Genomic DNA, 22952 nt, shown 5'->3' with positions numbered 1-22952 from the left:
CATACTTGTCAGATTTTGCATACAAGTTATTGGAATAGTTCAACAGTGAACGATGAATTTATGGAGTTAGAAGCCAGGAGGAACACAATCCTAATGTTTGTATTAGATTGTTTACAACCAAAAGCATCCAATTCTTGTTACTTCTTGCTAATTACTACAAAAAAATCCATTTACCTTTCTGCCCTGCCTGGTGATTTCAACAAGTTAGAGAATGATTTCTTATATATTCCCTGTTGGATGATTTCTGACGTATTCCTTGTGGGATTGACCCCAACCTAGTTGGGTTACTATATTTTGATAGAGACCACTTTATCCTTCTAAGGAGGTGACATTTGGGTGATATCACTGGCACCCTAGGCCTTAGGACCACTGCTAGCCCAAATGCAGTAATCACCTGAAGGCTTAGGATAAGGAGCACTAGCTATCAGTAAATATTTCCCCAATTCTTCTTCTTAGTCCACTACCTACCATCTCTCCCATTATTCTACTAATTTGCACCCTGCTCTGTATATCTAAACTTCTTATTTCGCCTCTCATCCATCTCTACCTACTTTTTTTTCTCATACTCGATCTATTGTATATAAACCACTATCCTAGATATGTCCATGTCATTATTCAACATAGCAGCCTTCTACTTCAGCACTCAATCACGGGATAAAGCAGAAGCAAACTTCCTCATTTTGGACCTTATATTGGACACTAATTTTGGAGCATAACAGGATAGTTATTGGAATTTCAGGGTATACTCCTTCATACTCATCTTACCCTACTTTAAGTTTACAAACTTTTTAACCTTAGCTTCTCTCAACTAGTGAGGAAAGAAGTGATCAAGAAAATCACCTGAAAACTCATCCCATACCACCAACTCGGCATCATCACCCTCATCGCTTCCCACTCCTCATACCATTGGAAAGCCACATCCTTCAACTGATAGGAAGTAAACTCTACACCCTCTAAATCAGCAGCAGGGATAACCCTTAAAATTTTATCCATGTTAAAAATAAATCCTTGAGGATCCTCCTCAACCCTATATCCTGTAAAGGTTAGGGGATTCAATATAATAAATTGTCCAACCAGGTTAACCTTTTATGAATTAGCAATAGAACCAACATGATCAGGTCGACGGGACTGAGTACCACTAGTTGGGTAAGCATATCAATAGACGAATGGAACTTCGCATTAGAAATATCTCCCTAAGGTGACTGAGCATAAGTACCATCAACCTTGCAAGCCTGGGAAGGACTAGTAGGGACCCATCAATAGACGAATGGAACTTCACATTAGAAATATCTCCCTGAGGTGACTGAGCATAAGTTCCATCAACCTTGCAAGCCTGGGAAGGACTAGTAGGGACCGATGGAGTACAGTCAAATGCAGGTACCCTAGATCGGGTTTTTACTTAACACACAGGGTGAGTTCCCTCCATATTTTCCTTAGGTGGGACAGAGGTTCCGATAGAGTTTTAACAACCGTCAGATCTTTGGGAGGCATGATATGAAATGAGAGTAAGCCAAGAGTTAGAGAAGATTCAAAGTAGCTAGATTCTATAGCCCAAAATAGAACACAAGAAGGGGAAATATTCCAAAATACCTCGTAGCCTACCCCTTATAAGTATGGCATGTTGCACACCCTTAAAAGGGACTCTACTCGATAGGGCTTTGTAGACACCAAAAGACCCTAAATTGTGCTCTAATACGAAGTTTTTCATGACCTGAACCATGTCTTAGTCATGACGGGTATCTTAATCTCACCGTAGGTCGGACCACCACCTTATCCTGACCTCCAAAGCACATTATAATAAACAACAAAAGCCAACAAAAATAGTAAATAAGATAGACTAATTAAATAAAATCTAATAGTCTAAAAATATGACCAATCATTCCAATACTGTCAACAAAAAGTATCTAAAACTAGAAATACCAAAATAGGTCGGGATATGGCCCCGACCATGACAAAAGAGAATTCATAATTCGCAAAATATAAACATGGCTACAGACACCAAGGCAATATCCATCCAAAATATAGATTTCACACCAATCACATGGCCACATAGACCCCCACATCGACAAATATGGTTTCCAGTATTGGTCCCCCCGGTACTATACCTTCACGGTGAGCTACATAATTCTCTTTAAGCCCAAATTAAAATAGTTTACACATAAACCAAACCATTAACCAAGGAGTCTTTATTAAGGCATTTTCCAACATGGTATCATCATACCAATTTTCTAGCAAGTTAATTCAATTATATCAAACCAAACTACTTAACCATTAGACTCTCAAGTTCAATTTAAAACCCAAAACCATGCCCACCAAGGGCATTTCAATTCATTGTTATCCATTTACCTTTAATTCAATGTAATGGGTTCAAAAATAAGTTAAATTGTGTGAATAGCTATATTTAAAACTAAGCTTATAGAGTGGGTTGAGTTTTGAACCATTATCAAGACAAAATTCATCCAATTTGGGGAAACTCATATCCCTTATTCCAACTGTCAAAACAATGCACCAATTCTGTTCCAAAACTATCTATTAAAATCATGAAATATATATTTTAAAAAAAAAAAAGAGAAAACAATTCAAGTATAAGCAATCAAAAACCCTCAACCCCATTTTAAACCTATCAATTAAGTCCCATGAATAATGATTAAATAAATACCACAATGTAAAATTCATGTTAAGGATGAGAAACATGACTAAAATACTGAAAAATTTGAAGAGAAATCAAAGCTTAGAGCTGAATGATGAATTCTCTGTGAAACCCTAATATTGCTTGCCTTGGGATTTAAAGAGGAGACGTAAGGTTTTGATTTCGGTAACTAATGGTAAAGGGGTCATTTGGGTGTTTTTAGTCGTGGAACAAGAGTGTGGAGGGAGGAAAGGACTAAAAATACCCTAATTAAAACATGCTTGAAAAGTCTGGGAATAGTCATCAGGCTTAGGTAATGACTCGTGAGGTATGACCACGAGTCGTGACCTGGTATCATTACCTGAGGATCAAAAATCTATAAATTCACTGTTATGACAATGAGAACCTCATAATGACTTGTTATATCTCACAATGAGTTATAACCTGGATTCATCATCAAGGGATAAAAGTTTGGGCTTCTTCACTAGTATGGCAATGAGTCCTCCCCATGAATCATTATGTTAGACAACGAGTCGTGGTCTGAGCCGTTATCACTAGCAGTTTAACATCATCACTATAATTTTACCATAACTTATTACTCCAGTCATGGATTAAGAAACGACTAAAGTAACTAGAAATCTAATCCAACTATTTATCTCATGGAGGGTCTAGTGCTTAAGAACTTGGGGTATCATAGTTCTCTACTATACCATCTCTCTCTTAGATTAAAGACAATATTCTAAGACTATTGGCCTATTTAATATCCTCAAGATTGAGCCATAATTTCACTACTCTAACGGTCTATACATGAATGCTAAACTCACCTAGATAAACTATACCTAGAGCACTTGTAAGTATCAAAAAGTTAATTGGGGTTTTCTACCCCCAATTCTTAGTTAAAATATGGAATGAATGCAAAAAAACATATCAAATAGATAATTAGGAAGAAAAATAAACAAAATCCATGCACTAATCACAACCTATTCAAGCATAACCTCAAGATGAAGAATTAGCTACTCATATAGAGAAAAAGTAAAGATATACCCAAATTTCCTTTAAATTGATCCATAGAAAGTAAAATATTACAATATCCAAGATTTAATTTCAATAAATCTTCAGTAAAAGATACGAAGTCACTCTAATGATTCTTATCTCAAGCAAAGTACAATAATTGTCCAATGATGGTGGAAATGAGATGAAACCCCTCTTTTTGACCCTAGTTACTCATTTGCCTGATATTACAAAAATGCCACCAAATTGTTGATCTGCTTTAGTAGATTAGGTGTAGGTGGAATGCACCCTGGGTGAATATGGGGTCCACCTTAGGCGCATATGACATTTTTTTAGTCATTTTGACCAACCATTTGCGCGGATGGCCTCCCGACGAATATAATATTAGTCTAAACCACGGGATTCAATATCCAATGTCTTTTCAGAGCTCTCATCTCAAGAATGACATTTTGTACCACTTCAACAACTAACTCCTAGCCCTTATTAGGAATTCAGTAGCACTTAATACATTCATCTACCTATAGGCCAACATGATATTCAAGCCAATTGTTATAACCATATATGAACTTCTAGGCAACCAAATCACCTAAGAATTTTTCCTATATTCTCTAATACCTCTCTAAAAACAATTTTCATGAACTATCTATAAAATGGCACACCAAAAATTCTAAACTAACTATGAAGTACACAAAATCATTGCCTCAATCTTCCTTCACAATTATAACCTTAGATAGAATAAGCATACGATACTTTTTCCCTAATAAAAAACATCTATACTCTCCCATCTAAGCCATTGTACATCCATTTTCATCACCACTATCTTAACATAAGAAGGGTCACTGAAGTGATAGAACATGAGTACCCAAGGAATGGAAGAATACTATACATAACTTTGACACTTAATGCAGCATGAAAAACAAAGTATCATAGGCATTGATTTGCTAAAGAGATCTAAACTGAGGAAATACATGACATAATGAATTTCACGAGTCATTTAGGGTTTATCAAGAGTTTAAGGTATTGATCATACTATGAAACATGAGTTCATATTCATCATAAGTTACTTAACATAGGACTGGAATTCATAGATCTTTGAGGTATGAATAGAATCATGGAGTGAAGCTATTACTTCTTTACTAGGAGTTGAGAATGAAATTTAATATGCATGAAGTGTATAAGCATTGATCACAGTGTGTCTCTACTATTCAAGACATGGATAGGGTTCCATAATGATTTAAATTCAAGGAAAGAAATACGCTAAAGTAAGAATGGATCACAATCTCATCACAACTCTTATTTGCATGCATCGCACTCTCATTCATAAAACTTGATTTGATTCTCCGCCGTATCATATCCCCCTTAGATTGAAGCCAACATTCTAAACCTATGGGCTTATTTCATATCCTCAAGGCTGAGCCATAATTTCGATACTCTAATTGTCTAAACATGAATGCTAAACTCACCTAGATAAACTATACTTAGAACATACTAAGTTTATTCTTGGACACTTCTTTCATATATACCACCCTTAACTTTCTATAGATTCAATAATCATCATTATATACTTATATTTTTCTTAGCAAACACACCTGCCTCTCTAAATACATAATATATCATTTTCTTCATATTTTACTAACATCACACCTCTAAGATTATATTTTCCCTAGTCTATGAGAATTACTATTACACAAAAACATGTAATATCGACAACCTATAACTCCTAACTTAGCTATTAAGAACACCATAGTATATAACTAGCCTTATTCATACTTAGAAACTCAAGGGTACTATCTAATCACACCCGACACTTAATAGTCTTAGAAATAATACAACCATATACCACCTTAGGTACACCCCTACATCATACCAACACCATGCTAATTGTGAATCGATGAACTTAAATCCTTTCATACATTATTTCTGGCATACTAGCTCAACTTTCATACAACTAGCATCACCATCCTAAGCAATCACTATTTCTACCTTGAAGATGATCCATTATTCAAACTTAGTGTCTAGTACTAGACATGATTAACAACACAACCTCCCATACTATTCTCGCTTGGCAGCTATATAAGAATATCAAGAAATACTAGTCCACCATAACCTCATAATAATAATAATTAATCATAATCTTATGGTCTATCTTATTATAATCCATTAGCACATCCTCCTTTCACACATCACTACTACGTATCCATTTATATGTCTAAAGTATATTTATAGCTCTATAATTATCAACCAATTTCCTTTTCACAATCACAAAGGAAAGCCCATAATAACAATCCTTAACAACCAAATACTTTTATTAATGACGTACTTTTCTAGCATAATGAAACACCATCAAGAACTCATTTACTACTTCAAGCATACCACAAGTTACCTTAACTAATAACTCCTTCTCTACCTTTACCCATAAGATCTACACCATGCTCACTACCCCTTAGTTAACACCTAAAGACATATTTCCTCAATCCCAAGTTAATAGCATACATAGATCCATCAAAATACTCTAACCAATCACTATCCCCACCTTTGTTGTCACTACACTTCTAAATCCATACTTCCAACTCTGAGGTTGTTCTACTACTTATGGATCATAACACCTAAGTTACACTATCCCTCCCATCGGTGCTATCTCTAGTGAAGGGCGAAAGAGAAATCTGAATACATTCATATTATATCTTAATCATACAACTCATATGGATGAGGACATAAGCTTTTGACTTAAAGGACTTAAAACATACCAATAGGCTTCTCTCAAGCCCCTTATGTGATTTCTAAAGTGTCTAATACTTAATCTAAGAGAATCATATCAGGAGGAATTAAAATTTACTTTTTACACTAACTCAAAGAAAAGTCATAATTGGAGGAATTTGAAGTAACACATAAATCAATGTGAGTTTCTAAGAAGACAACTTTACTGCACAATCTACATATGAAAGAAAGAAGACATTTCTTAAATGTCCAATCACCTCTCAAAGAAAAGTACAAATGTCTCTGTACCATTCTACAAGACTCAACAAATACGGATTCACAGACACCTAGAACCTTTGAACTCTGTGCTTTGATACCAAGTTTGTAGCGCTGCAAGACTACTCCCTAGATATAATACGATGTTTAGAATCACAAGTGATCCCAAGCTAACCCATGATTCTATCATAATTCATGAGCAACTTAATAAAATACAAAAAAATAGAAATAATAAGCAGAAGAAATGTCATTAGCTAAACTTGTTCAAAAATTTATTACTTAAAACATTTACATCACTGACTTATACAAAAGGAAACTAAAACTAAATACATCAACTCTTACTAACTATGAACCTTTACTAATACTGACTATCGGTAGCAGGGACAAGCCACCTAGCTATCCCCAATCAATACGATTGAATAAAAATAAAATACTAAATCTACAAACTAACTTGAGTCCTTGAATAAAAAGAGCTCAACACCTACTGGCTAGAAGCTGTGAACTGCCTGATCATGATATTGTGGGCTACAACTGGAACATATATTATAAAACAATGTGGCCACACATACGTATATATGTTTAGTACTTCTGCAGTGTATTGATTATGTGGGGGTGAATGGAATAAGTAAAATGAATCAATGCATAATCTTAAAACATGTATGTTAAGTGTATGTGAACTCATCTCGATCATGAATAAAACTGAAAGCTAAAATAACAAAAGCATAAATCATACTCATAAATAAACTTATGAATTTCATGTCTAATTTGATATCACAAGATCAAAACTGAAACTTTCATCATGTTATAATACTTTATAACTTGAACTAGTAAGCTTAAACTTCATGTAAACTAGGTACTTTATTCTCAAATTATAATCGTATTTCATCTCAAAGAAAAACTTTATAACGAAATTCAATGCTTAAGATCATTTTCATGGATAAAAACATAAGTAAACAAGAAGTCTTGTGATAAATAAGGCTTAACTCATTCGGAAACATCATAATCATAAAGAATAAGAATAGTGGGTATGAACCCTTGTAAATAAATTCTTTAAATTTAATTAAAAATCACACTTTTGGCCACAAGGATGGAAAAATATCTTTGTTCAAACCCCATATACCTGAACATGAATAACTTTCCTGAGAGAAACTTAAATTGGAGCCTTAGAAGTTGAACTTTTAGAAGAATCACTAACTTTTTTTCTCTTGAGAGTGGAGAAGATCAAGAGTGATGGAAAAATTGATAACTGATGAAAAAATAACATTTACAGGGTGATTTAAGACATTGTGGAAGGTGAGGAAATGACCAAACTACCGCTAAGAAAACTTTAAAAAAATTATAGGAATTCTCAATGGACGACTTTAGTTGATAGCTCATCAATGCCCGTCGTCAATTGATCACGCTCACCTCAACTATTGTTTTAGTATAGGACGATCGTTGTTAAATATAAATATCCAACTTTATTTTAGGATCGAATCCATGAGGAACAATATGAGTTGTGATCGAGGAGGTTCAGAATAAAAGTCACTTGCTAAATTTAAATGTGAGATATAAATATTTAGGGGTTAAGAGTTGGAAAGGTGTTTTGACAAAATAACTCAAACTACCAATTAAGAGCAACAAGTGTGGATGAGATTCCAATAAGAGACTAGTCTTGCGATTATGTTCTCATAGGGGAAAATAATGCATGAGTTCATGATAATCAAATGCAAATACTAGTTTATGAACTATATGGTTGGGCTAGGTTGGGGGTTTTGATGCTAGTTTTTAAACCAAACCCAAAAGTATCACCTATGAATCCTTTCGGATACCTCATGGGCATGGCAAATAAATCCACCCAAAATCTCAATTGGGCATCCCTATTTCTAGGAATATGCCCAAGACATAGAAAATTAACAATCCATCCCTATTTCTACGACACTGTAAAGGACTAAGCTAATGTCTATTCATTGTTCACTAATACCTTGTTAACCATATTCCTCTTTCAAAGATGATAAAGTATCCATAAGCTTGCCCACATCTCTCTTTCAACGATGATGTGACATTTTGGGAATTTGGGGTTTTTTACCCACAAATTTCCACTCAACAAGCCAGTATTAGTGAAACCCAACATTAACCAAGATTCCACACTAATAATCAAAACCCACATATATTTGCACCCTATTTAAACATAACACCAAGATAGATGTTTAGCTACTCATGAAGTTTAAGGAAATAAATATACCAAAATGGCCATTCAAAGCTTCCACTGAAGATGCAAGCAAGAGTATTCTATAATTTAACTTGAATTACAACTAAACTCAATTGGAAAATTAACTACAATATTGTTGCCCAATTTAGTAGGGTTTTTACAAAGCAAAAACTTCAAAATATAGTTGGTTATATCCCAAAATTGAAAGGGTTTTCGTCCTATAGAGAATTGGAACCAACTGTGAGAAATTACATTTTTATCCCCATTCTATTTTTCATGCCATCACCATCGCCAGTGCTTGATCGCAATTATGGCTCCCATGTTGCGGTGACCCTATCACGATTTCCAATATGATAATTTATGACTTGTCATAATTGCGACCCTCAAACTGAGATCGCGGTAACTAAGGTTATTTCCTGCTCATGCTTTTCCAGCTTTTGCACTAACTCTTACCTTTTTTGAAATGTTTTTCATCTCATTTCACTTCTTTTCTTCCTATCACCTATATACCTACAAAACATGGGACTTAGTGCATTTAAATGATAAATTCATCTTATTACAACCTTTATATATCATAGTAGTGTGCGCAAATTTAGGCATTAATGAGTGGTAAATTTACCACTCATCAACACCCCCAACTTAAACCTTTGCTTGTCCTCAAGCAACACTATTTATTACTCAATAAGACTATGCAATTGTAAGTCCATTTAAATGATCAAATGATCACAATGACTTCAAGCTTGATTAACACCAACAAGTAGCTTTCAAGCATGGACAAAGTTATTCTCATAACTCCCCTCAACATGAAATTCAATCTCAAAGATTGAAAAGGCTTTAAAGAACAACAATGCAACAATCACTAACTCTCTAAAAGTGACTCTCTATCGATAGTAACTCAATTATACTCATTTACCTTACTTTTGGAAGATGTTTCACCCGCCTCAAGTAGTCTACATGCCTCCTCATAAGAAAGAAATCATACATACCAAACTATATATTCTACAAGAAGGGATTTAAGTGCAAACACTCACTCTCACAAACACTCTCTCAATGCTAACAAGTACCATACCATATGTCTGCCCTTATTTTCAATCGCTACTATAATGAATACAGTTGGTTGGAGATCTCGAAGGACTTTTTCAAGCTTGTAATGTTGGTTTGGGAAATGGTATGATATCATTTAGGAATAAAGTGACTACACCCTCCTTGAACATCTACATCACACTATTCAATCAAACTTTTAACAATAGACCACTTTATTTGTTTCCAAAATTCACAGATGCCTACTTTCGCTACCTTGATTTATCCATATCTTTGAAAGCATTTTCTTTTTGACTATTTCTTTTGAAATCCATGTTATTCCTTCTTTTTATCATTCCTTTCTTTATTACTTTTTCACTTTCTCTCTTTGATTAGCTTTTTAGGCATCCACTTATAATATCATGGCCCAAGGTCACTTCTTCCAAAACTTACCACCCCTAACTTAGGCATTTGGCCTCAAGTTTCATTTTTCAAGTTCAAAGAGGGTAAGGTTCAAAAGAGGGATAAACTTTAAATAGTTCAAGGCTTGTAATGTGGTTTCCAAAGAAAGGCTTGAAGGCTTAAAATGGGTAACTAAGGATACTAATCTATGTGTTGGTAGGCTATATAGGCTAAAGTAGGTTCCTATGTTCGCATAAAAGGCCTAAGATCATTTCACCAATCAAGCAGAATCACAATTATCCTTGAGAGACTAATGAGGCAAGTTCTAGATGATACATGTATGTATGAGAGATACACAATTACACTCACCGCAGATGGAATGCAAAGTTTTCAAGGAGTCTTAATTGCATTTCCTACTAAATACAAAAGGAAAAATTTACCATATACTACAAACTAAAGACTTTGGATTCACAAAATAAGGTAAAGTATTGGTACAAAATTGTTCACTTCCATGCTCTTGGTTTTCAAAAATTTTTGGATAGAAGGGGGTGTTTGCTTTGCATTTACACCATGTAAAATTTGCTATGTATGGCAACAAACCAAGCCGTCGTCTCACATTTTATCTCTCATGAGGGAAAACTATATGGATACTAAGACTTCACCATAGGTATAAGGGAAATCTCAAAACTCTAATGCTAAGGGTACTTTAACTTCCCCTGCATCTATGGCATAGAACCCAATCACAATGATATTCTTTTAAGAATGTCGTAACTCAATTTATCATAGGGAAAGGCTCATCTGATATCATCATAAACACAATAAAGATAAAATAAAAATCTAATAATGAAACATACAACTAATCCATGAAGTGTGGTCACTATCAGAGTGACCGAATATTACAACCCAAAATAAAAATAAAAATCTTCTAAATCAACATAAGAATATCCAAAAATATCTCAATAATACTAACCAAATAAATGAATACAGAGATAGGCACCCTAAACTAAAAGTTTATAGTGACCTCTTGTATAATCAAGAAGTCATAAAGAGAGTAAAGGGTGATCCCTATAATTGCCAAGAACTGTTGTTGCCATCTATCTCAGAATCACCAATAGCACCATCTGAGTTAGACCACTCAACTGGGACCTTATCATCTCTAGGAGAAGAAAGTCTGTCTCTAAGTTTCAGGACCTTCCAAAGGCCCTTCACCCCCTTCCTTTTCTTCATGAATAACTTATCTCTCTTTTTCTCCCTCTTCTTCATCTTCTCATATAAGTCCCTGAGATCCCTGTATGAATGTGGTAAAGATAAGTAGGCCCTCTCAATCCTAGAAATAGTGTCCCCCTACTTCTTCTAATCCTCCAGGTAATCTCATAGTCGGACCTACCAACATAAGAATAGCAGGTGGTGTAAGACTCTCTCGGCCCCTGAGAAATCTTAAACACTAGCTCCGTGATCGCTCTCAGCTGACTAAGATCTTATTAATTGGCCCTTCTATGGATGGCTGGTATGAATCAACATCATCCTTTAGTGACCTCCCTAAGTAAACCTTTCTCTTCTTGCTCTTCCTAAGGGATCCTTCTCCTTAGATCTTTAGTGGGTAAATGGTAGTCTTGGGAGAGACCCAACTATCTTAGAACTCATCAACCCCCGATCACCTACAAAGCTTTGTGATTAATAATGGAAACAAAATCATGGGCCCCTCTTTATTCCTATAATGTCGAATATCCATGAGCACAAACTGGCCAATATTCAGAGAAATGTTATCCAAGAGGTAGGCAACTATCTAAGAATACATAGTTGGGATATTTGTATGATTGGCGAAGGGGGAGACTCTACTGCAAATAATGGTCAGCTAGATCCTCGCTTTAGCTATGAAGTCACTCATCAGTATCCCAGTTTTAGTGGTGGCCCATGGGACCTCCCTCTCCAGGGATAAATTCTCAATCAACCATCTCCCAGGAACATAATCCTTGGCCTCGTATTCCCTCTTTCCAACATTGTCCTACTTATAAATTCCATTGGTCCGATCTTTCCCAAAACAATCCTCTTCGCCCTTGATTATTATTACTTGTTTAGGGTTAGAGTGATCTACTGAGATTCATATAGAATCCCTAACCCATTACTCATTTTCCTGGTATGAGAAAATCATATACATCCTATGTCATCTAGCTCTCATAGAAGGCTGGGAGTTTCTCAAGCATATTCTGCAGTGATATCCTCTTCTCGAGTAGTAGTTTCTTTCTCATAAGGTCCTCAAAATATGTCACCTCACATTCTGAGGCCATGAAATGGTGGTTATCATAGGCTACCATTTAGTACCTATGATTCACACATAAGACATTAGTTCATAACTAAAATATGAGAAATATGTGTTATTTAACTTGATTGAACTGAAGGAAGGGCTTATGGGACATGGGAAAGCTTAAAATTTAAAATCTAAGATTTGGACCAATCTATCGGACTGGTCTCGGTCATAGTGATCATGATCTTTTTGGATCATGATTGCGATTCCTGAGATCGGTCAAGATTATGCTCTTAGTTATTGCAATCACAATGGTGGGTTTGCAATTGTGTTACGCAATACGACCCTCAAACCACAATTGCAGTAACTAAGGTAGGTTTGATCAACTTCTTAGACTCCTAAACTTCCAATTTCATTGCCTATTGTGCTCCATATCAAATATTTTATATTATAAATATGAAACATAGTCCCTAGTTGTTTGATCATGCCCTTAGAACATGTGAAAACAATTAAGGAATTTGTTCGAGCATTTAACCAAACACTAGGTGTGCACAATCTATTTCTATCATTTTAAAAAAAAATAGGTACTCATGACTTCCCCAAGTATGTGCTCACTAATAACATCAGCTAACTACACCAAGCAAGCATAATGACACAAAAATTTAGCATGAAAAGTTCAATTGTAGGCCAATCCTAAGACATAAGTTCTAAAGCTTACACATTTGCATAAAAAGAGAATTTGAAGCACATACCAATTGAGAGATGGAAAGAGAGATTCAATGCATAATTTGGATGCTCAAAATATGACCAATAATAGGCGTAAATTTAGAGAATATTTGAAAAAGTTTGAAGGATAAAATGGGTAGAGGGTGCGACTATTCATCTTTTGAAACAATTGTGATCATAATCGCGATAGGGGGACCGTGATCGAAAAACTTATTTTATAATGATCAAGAACCTTGTCCTATTGGAATTGTAATAACTGAGGTTGTTTCTGCTCCCCTGTCTTCAGCTATTTATCCCTTTACTCAAATGCACCACACTTCTCCTGTCTAAATCTCATTCAAAACACATAGTACCATAATTTCACAGCTTAATGACAAACAAAAATGAAACCTATTCTAACAATCAAAATACAAAGGATATAGTCCACTTTTGTGGCATTAATGGGTTGACTCCCAGCTAGCGTCTAATTTATCATCATGGCACGACATCTCCTATCCGTCATTTATGTCTCCCCTAAGCAGATTTGAATTTATGGCCTAACTTTTGATCAATACTTATTGACAGAAAGTTGGGATGACCATTCAAATCTTCTAAATGGGGACTAGGCAAAAGTGGAGGTATAACGATACTAATTCCATCTCGCCACTTTGAAAACTTAAACCTTTTTCCCAACTTCACATCAAACTTTTGAGTAGGCTCGTGGGATATTGGGGTGAACGTCAATAGGCCACTAGTTTAACCACATATTTTGAATTTCATGCCCTTCAAGTGAGGGATATTATGTCGCTCTTTTGGAATGACAAACTCCAAAACATAAGGACTTTGTACCTCGGATCCAATGTTCATCATTTTCTTAGGTGGTTCAACTTTCATCAAATCTACCAAGTATAATGTCGAAAAGTGATTGGAGTGAGCTGGTATTCTCCATTCCAGATTCATATTCTCCTTGACATTCTCACCCCAAAATAAACTAGAGCCTTCAAAAAGAATTTGTTTGGCTTGTTCTTATGACTAGTACTATTTCCTTAATTTTTGGCATCCTTCATTAATTTTGGTTTGGTTGGTTGGTAAATCACGAAGGATTATTCAATATCAATCTCACCATCAACCTCATGGCTTAATATCTTTTCTTTATCATCCTTATTTTGAAGATTGAGTATATTCATGGTACTTGAAAGATCGTCCTCCTTCCCCAGTTCTTCTTTCTTTTCACTTTTCTTTCTAAATACCACCATGGGTTGATGCAGATATGAATGTCCTCCTCCATTGTAGTCACTCGGTCCAAGATATTTAGAAATATTTCTTCAATATCATTGTATTTTGCACGTCGTTCTTCCTTTGTCACGTCATGAGACCTATCAAACTCATAAGAAGAAATAGCATAATTGTTAGTATAACTAGGGGAGGGGAATTTGGATAATCACTCCAATGTTTATCTCGACCACCATATGAAGAACAATGATACTCCAAATAGGATTGAATGGTGTACACACCTCTTTTTGGGGAGCATATTTACAATTTTTCCAAAAGTGGGGTCAACCACAATATGGACATGGATCATCAAGGTAAGATTTTCAACAATGAAATTCATATTCATTCCAAGATGCCATTGGGAAAAGTAAACGACAATAAAAATCTACCTACACGAAAAACAAAAGAAAATCGCAAACAAATATTCACAAGTTTGAATCAAAGGAAGTAAGAAAAAATTCCAAACTAACTGATATGCCAAATTGTACCCCGGCAATGGCACCATTTTAATCACGCTCACCTATACTATTGTTATGGTATAGGATAATCATTGTCACATACAACTACCTAACTTTTAATCAAGATTGAATCCACAAGGAATAATATGAGTGGTAATCGAGTTGGTTTGGAATAAAAGTCACTTGCTAAATTCAAATGTGAGATAGAAATGTTTAGGGGTTAAGAGTTTGAAAATTATTTTAACAAAATAACTCAAACTACCAATTAAGAACAACAAGTGTGGATGAGATTCTAATAGGAGACTAGTCTTGGGATTACATTTTCATAGGGGAAAATAATGCATAAGTTCATGATAATCAAATGCAAATTCTAGTTAATGACTATATGGGTATCAAGGTATGCTAGGTTGGGGGTTTTGATGCTAATTTTTCAACCAAAACCAAAAATATCACCCATGGACCCTTTCGGATACCTCATTGGTATGGGAAACAAATTCACCCAAAACCTCAATTGGGCATCCCTATTCTAGAAAGATGTCCAAGATATAGAAAATTCACAATCCATCCCTATTTCTAATACAATGTAAAGGAAAAAGCTAATGTCTATTTATTATTCACTAATACCTTGTCACCCATAGCCCTCTGTGAAGTATGATATAGGATCCATAAGCATACCCACATCCCTTTTCAAGGATGATATGAGATTTTGGGATTTTCACCAATAAATTCCCACTCAACAAACAAGTATTAGTGAAACCTAACATCATTAGCCAAGATTCTACACTAATAATCAAAACCCATAAATATTTGCTCCTTATTTCAACATAATCCCAAGATTTCTGTTTAGCTACTCATGAAGTTTAAGTAAATAAATATACTAAAATTGTCATTCAAAGCTTCCATTGAAGATGCAAGCAAGATTATTCTTCAATTTTACTTCAATTACAAGTAAACTCAATTGGAAAATTAACCACAATTTCTTTCCCAATTTAGTAGGATTTTACAAAGTCAAAACTTCAAAATCTAGTTAGTGATATCTCAAAAATAAAAGGGTTTTTGTCCTATAGAGAATTGGAACCAACTGTGAGAAATTATATTTCTGCCTGTAGGCTATTTTTTGCACCATCACGATCTCCAGATTTGATCACAATTGTGTCTTCCGTGAATGTAGTGATCCTATCGCGATCAACACTTTGACTATTTCTGACTTGTCATGATCATGATCCTCAGACTACGATCGTGATAATTGAGGGTCAGTTCCTTTGTATGCTTTTTTAGCTTTTGCACTAACTCTTCCCTTTTTTATTTCTTTTCAGCTCATTTCACTTCTTTTCTTCCCATCATCTATTTACCTACAAAACATACGAATTTTTATATTCAAATGATAAATTCATTTCCTTAACACCGCTTTAGCTAGTCCCTGCACTATTGCTAAAGCGGAGGCATGGGACCTTGTGCAACTTTAGTGGTTAAGTGAGTATTTTAGCGGTTCCCATAGGGGTATTTATTCCATCCCTCATCCAATTTTTTCCCATTTTATCCAAGTCTCAAGAGCCATAAACCCCTAAAGAATGTAGAAAATTGGGGAATTAACCCTTGGGTGATCGTGGGGTGTTGGTGAGCTTGAAATATTCATTTTTTCATCCTAATTTTGTAAGTTTCCATCTAATTTTTGGTTTAATTCTCCTATTTAGTCATAAATTCCTAGTTCTTTGATGGGTTGAATTTAGTGTCATTTGAGCTCAGAATTTACTCATTCTAGAGGGTAAATGATCGTTGACTATAGAGGAACGTGTCGAGGATTTTAAAATTATAATTTTGCAATAGGGCTCCACGTGGGATTTTATCTTGATTTTGAACCTGAAGCATTAAAATGTAATATGGGTATCATTATTCTCATATTAAAGTGATTACTATATTGATACTATCGCATCATGTGGAGGCTTCTCGAAGGGAAAATCTCCAATTTAGCAGACTTAATTGGGTATTCTTTAGTGTCCAGGTAGGATAGGCTTGCTCTTCTATTAGACTAATCTTAATTATTGTATCAATATAATATTATGCTAATTTTTCATTGGTAATAATAACTTGGTTGTATATGTAGCAAATTTAGATTATTTAGTCGTATTTAGTCGGACTTGACCTAACTACCCATTCCTTAGGTTGAATTGCTATCTTAGCACTTAATGAAACTTTTGAAGCACCTTGTAATTGAATTTGAAACTTGTTGTATCTTGTTTTGATGATGATGAACTGACAATAAGGGACTGGGTCTTTGGGTCTTCATAAGTTCAGTACAGTTGTCATTATCCTGCATAGTTTTATCTGTTAGTGCAACAAACTTCACAAGTGAGATTGTACCTTTTAGGACACCTGGACCAATTGTATTTCTCCCTAAACATTATCCAACTATAAATAGAAAAGAATGTTTCTCAATTCACTAGTTTTTGCAATTTGATCATCCAAAGAGAGAAATTAGTAGAAACTCAAATATTTCTCAAGTTCCAAGCTTTTGTGTTCTAAGAGTGTATTTGTTCGTGAGTCTATTCTTGGTCTGTAATTGAATTACTTATGTTATAAGAGTAATGTCTTTTTGTTCTTGTTGAGTTTTTATGTAGATTTACCTGATTTTGATATTGATTAGAGTTAATCAACTTTGAGATGCGATCTTGACAAAGTTATCAAAAAGAGTTTGTAATAGAGTTGTTGCAAATTAGTTGATCCTAGAGTTAGGTTAAAATTGAGTGTGTAATCAAGAGTTTGATTATAGTGGATTCTTGAGTGCTTGTGAGGGCAATTCGTGGTTTTACATCCCTTGAGGAAGGAGGTTTCCACGTTAAACCATTGTGTTCTTTAATTTCCTGTAAAGTGTTGTTTCCTTATTGCTTTACTGCTTTATTGCCTATGCCTGACTTTATGCGACTTGGTCCCTCGTAGTGTGGTACAACCCCCTATGTTTTAACAATTGGTGTCAGATCAAGGGCACTCTAAAAGGTTTATACCTATATTGATTTATTGATCATGGTTGCTACACCTAATCTGGAAGAAGGGAAATTTACTACTCACCACCCCACTTTAACGGGAAGTACTATGGGTGGTGGAAAACCAGGGTATATGACTTTGTTATGGCTGAGGAAAGTGAGCTAATAGATAAAATACTTGATGGTGCTCATGTGCCTATTAAAGGGTCAAAGAAGGAGATATAACAAGTATGGTTGTCAAAAATAGGAGTGAGTTTGATAATGAAGATTCAAAGAAAGTTAAGAAAAGTAACAAGGAAAAGAATTTCCTTGTTTGTGGCATAGGACCTGATGAGTATAACGGGATTTCTACTTATGAAAATGCTAAGGAAATATGGGATTGCTTGAAGATAGATCAAAGGAACAACTAATGTGAAGGACTCAAAAGCTGACATGCTGACTACTCAGTATGAAACTTTTTCTATGAAAATAGGAGAGATAATTCAAAAAATGCATACATGATTCACTTTATTACAAATGAGTTGCACTGCTTAGGAGAAGTGATTTATTTAAATAAGAAAATGAGAAAAATTCTAGGTGTTCTTCCTAAGTGCTGGGAAAGCAAAGTAGATGCTATTACTGAGGCAAGAAACCTGAAGACTCTTGCTAAGGATGAACTCATTGGTAATCTAAAGGCTCAGGAGCTCAAGAAGCATCAAGGGCAAGAGAAGAAGAAAGCAAAAATGACAAAATCTCTTACATAGAAGGCTTTAAAATCTGATTCAACTGAAGAAGACACTGAGGTTTCCTATTTGTCAAAAAGTATCATTAGTTCTATGAAGAAAAGTGGTCAGTTTCAAAGAAGAGGAAGTAGCAGAAAAAAGAGAGGAACTATTAAGTTTGTCATAAATGTTGAAGTTTTGTGCATTTCATTAAGGACTGTCTAATGCACAAAATGGATTACTAGGAATATCTCCATACTGTAGATGACAAAGGAAAGAATAGGGACTAGGTCCCTGTAAAATCAAAAAGAAAGGTTGCAGGTGATTATGCACTGAAGCAAGCCCTATAAGTGTAGGGAGATTACTCTAGTGACTCTGGTGAAGCTGAGATGACTGAAGATGTATCTATACTGGTTGTGGAGGAGTGTGAAGTTACCTATGATTCCTTGTCTTCTCTCATGGAAAACACTAAAGAAAAAGAAGAAAATGAGGTAACTCTCTCTGACATTAAGAAAAATTTAGATAACTACTCTACTAGAAAGATAAAGAAGCTAGAAAATATGTTGATTGATTTTGTATGTGAACTGGCTACTGAGAAAATGCATTAGAAAAAAAAGTAGAGAATCATGGCTTGAATTAATTACTTTAACTCTCTAAATATCTAAAACAGAGGAATAGTTTACTAAGTTAAAATCTAAAATTCTGAGTTCAATGCATAGACTGAAGAAAATGGATGACTCTGATGGTAAAGGGAAGAAAAGTTCCTCGACGCTTCAAATTCAGCTTGAGGAAAAGTTGAGGTGTTCTCAAAATCATCTTATGACTACACTTTGTAAGAATAAGGAATTAGAAAGGGACCTAGTCTGTCTAAGGGAAGAACTTAGCAAATCACTAAAATGGACCACATCCGTCAAATCCTTTCTAATTTAACTAGTCAAAATGTCAATAATGGTAAAGGGCTTGGATTTTAGTATAAAACCCAATGACCTTAGTCTCAAGGGAAAATTGTTCATGTTATTAGAAATAGGGTCCACAAACCTTTATGTACTCATTTGGCGTAGCCCGAACTGGAGCCTTGTTGTAATTGGCATCCCAAGTCCAACTAGGACTGGGGATCTCCCTCTTAACCTAACCCAACCAGCTTATACAATCTTAGATGAGCTGAATTTTGAGTATATAACGAGATTTCGTAACGCTCTCATGAAGACTCTAGGATAGGGTCACAATCATGACCGACACAATCGAGTCCAACTATATCAAGCCAACCATCCATACCATACCAAACCATTTAGAAAATATCAAAAATAATATGATAATCAAACCCAAAATGTGATACGATGGAATAGTGAGAAATTATGTCCGATGATGCCAGCCTCCCAGCTTATTCCAAGGCCTACACCAATACTGATCCTGCCCATACCAACCCCTAGAAGTACCACATAACCTCTATCCAAAAGAATACAAATATTTAATTGGAACATGCCCCCAACCATGGCTAAAACCAATATCCAGAAAGAAAGTAAAATGTCTAAGGACGTCCAACGTGAAATGATGCCTTCTGAAAGGATGGAATCTCACCACTTTAGTCCAATAAGTTGTCCCCAAATCAAATACTATGAAGAAAGAGTCAAATGGCCGGTTCCTACATAAGCATGGGTATACAGCGGATAGTAGACAGGTTAGTGGGTGAACACTAGCATAAAACTCGAGATAAGGATAAAGTAATGCCAATTATTAAAACCAAGTGAAACATCCAATGCACATAGCCATACATATATATATAAGTATTGGGAAAAGGGACCAGGTTTAGCATGTCATTAAAACCTTTACCTAGGTTATGCAGCTTAGCCGTCCTGCGACCCACGGGCCGTATGGGTTTAGCTCTCCTTGTTGAAAGGGTCCCAGTGTATGTCGCTGTACGACCAGGCAATATCCCTGGGATGACTAGTACATCCCTCCAATATAAACATGACACTTACATGTGGCCATCAAAGACCCTTCATATCGGCAAATAAGAGTTTTGGGTTTTGATTCCTCGGGACCGCCACCTTCCACGGCTTAGCTTACACTCCCAGACATTAATGCCCAATTAAAACCATTAACAAATAATCCAATTATCCATTAAATAACCAAGGCTATTCAGTAAACCAACGGTATCATCATACCACCATAATTGCAAGCATTATCCATACCCAAACCATTTAGATTAAGGGGACATTTAAGTGCCCTATTATTAGCCATATTAAACCTCTTAGGAGACTTCAATGTTCTCCAAAATAATAACCAATTAAACTTAAGCATTTATAAACCATTTGAAAACATTTAAGGTTTCATATATAAGCCAAAAACAGGCAAGAGTTCCATTAAATAAGCCAATGCAATGAAGATATCTTTATAAATATTTTATCAAACACCTTGGGGGCATAATATAACCAAAAAAAATTCCATTACCATTAAACCATTACCATACAATTCAATTGTCCAAAACCATAGTTAATGCATACAAAACATAATTAAAACTATAGGAAATCATAACCAAGCATTTAACATCAAAACCCCCCAAATCAATAGTTGAAAACCATAATCATACAAGAGAAAAACCATGAAATCAATCATGTAACCATGCCTTTAATTGAAATTTCAATTAGGGGAGAGAATCATGCCTTAAACCAAGAAAATTGATGGAAATAATTCACCAAGACAAGCCCCAAAGTAATCCCTTAGTTGAAACCCTAGCTCTTTATCACAAAAGCTCTTGAGAGAATTATGATATGTTTAGGAAGATTTTATAAGTGTTTAAGAATAAAATAATAGGGTAAATAACCTCCTAAGTGTATTATAAGTCATGAGTCCTCATTACGGTAAGTAGGAAAATGTCTAGAATACCCCTACATAAATCCCCTAAAAACCCGACATAGGGTCACGACTGACCTCCTCATGAGCCGTTGCCTCCCTTACGATTGATACCCACCCGATCATAACCAAGCCTCAACCATGGATCCAAAACTATCCAATATATGACTCATCTACCCAAGTCATAACCTTAGCATACAATTTGAACCCATGATCCGTATCCCTGGTAGAATGTAATATCAGGAGGATCAAATATTGTCCACCTTACGGCAACTCATACCCAACCATACGACACTCACCTCTAAGTTGTATCAGTGACCAAAACAATCCTACAAACTAACACTGTTCCGCTTATGATAGGACTTCATCACTCGTACCCCAGCATATGGGTTGTACCATGAGTCATATTAGGTTCGAAGAATGGGATTCCAGGAAATTTTCTATTGGATGCTTCATCATTATGGAATAGATTTACACTTAAAGAAAAATTATTAGTATTAGCTTAGAGCTAGAATAAACAGTACTAGATACATCCAGTAAGATAATTATTATCCAAAGGGTTTCATAGCCTTGAAAAAGAATTCAATACCTAGATGGGTAAATAAAGACTTGATCACACCTTTGTCTTCCTATTGGGAACTCAAACTCAAATGGGTTCCCAAATCTAACAAATGACTATGTTTGTAGTTAGGAGAAAGGGAATATAGTCATAACTGGTTCATGGATAGTGGATATTCAAAGTATATGACTGGGAGGACTGACTACTTTCTTTCTCTCAAGACACTTGATACAAGTTCTAAGCCCTCAAGGACTTTCACACGTAGCCAAGATAAGTAATTACAAAAACATCAAGCCATATTCATGCAATTGAAGGTGTGTGAGAGTGTCCAACATTCGGCCAAGGAAGGATATTTATTGATTTGTGAAGAAGAGCATTGAAAGGACTACTTTTCTACATCTCATAGGAGCCTAAATGGAAGGGTATTGTGGACTTTTCTACGCTTAAAATCCACACTCAAGAGGTGCCTCATTTAGAGCCTCATTAAGGGCATTTGAGTCTTTTATTATGTAATAGTATAAATAGACATTTTATCTTTTATTCCCTTTAGCTTTGATGAATATTGAAAGAATACTCTTTATTTTGTAATTTAGTCTTCTAGTCTTATCTTAGAATCTGAAATTTGAGTGTTGAATGCATTTGGAAGGTTTTTCACTTGTATTGAACATTTGTCAAGAAAGGTGGAATTGAGGGAGTGTGAGTCCTTTCGTTCACCTAAGAGTGGGTTTTGAACTTACATTGGTGAGGTGTGTTTGAAGGTTTGAAATACCTTATTGTGCTAATCATTGGTGGAAGTGAAGGTCTCTCTACTATCTTTACTTTATGCATCTCTTCTTCATCTCTTTTCTTCTATATGTGTTGTTTTCCTTTTTGTGTGGTTGCTGATTTTTGTGTCTTATGCCCTTAGAATTGGTTTTTAGCTTGTTTTAGGCTATCATTTGGTATCAAATCC

Source organism: Capsicum annuum, chromosome 8 (genome assembly GCF_002878395.1).
Source record: "Capsicum annuum cultivar UCD-10X-F1 chromosome 8, UCD10Xv1.1, whole genome shotgun sequence".
NCBI lineage: Eukaryota > Viridiplantae > Streptophyta > Magnoliopsida > Solanales > Solanaceae > Capsicum > Capsicum annuum.
This window is presented reverse-complemented; position numbering follows the sequence as displayed.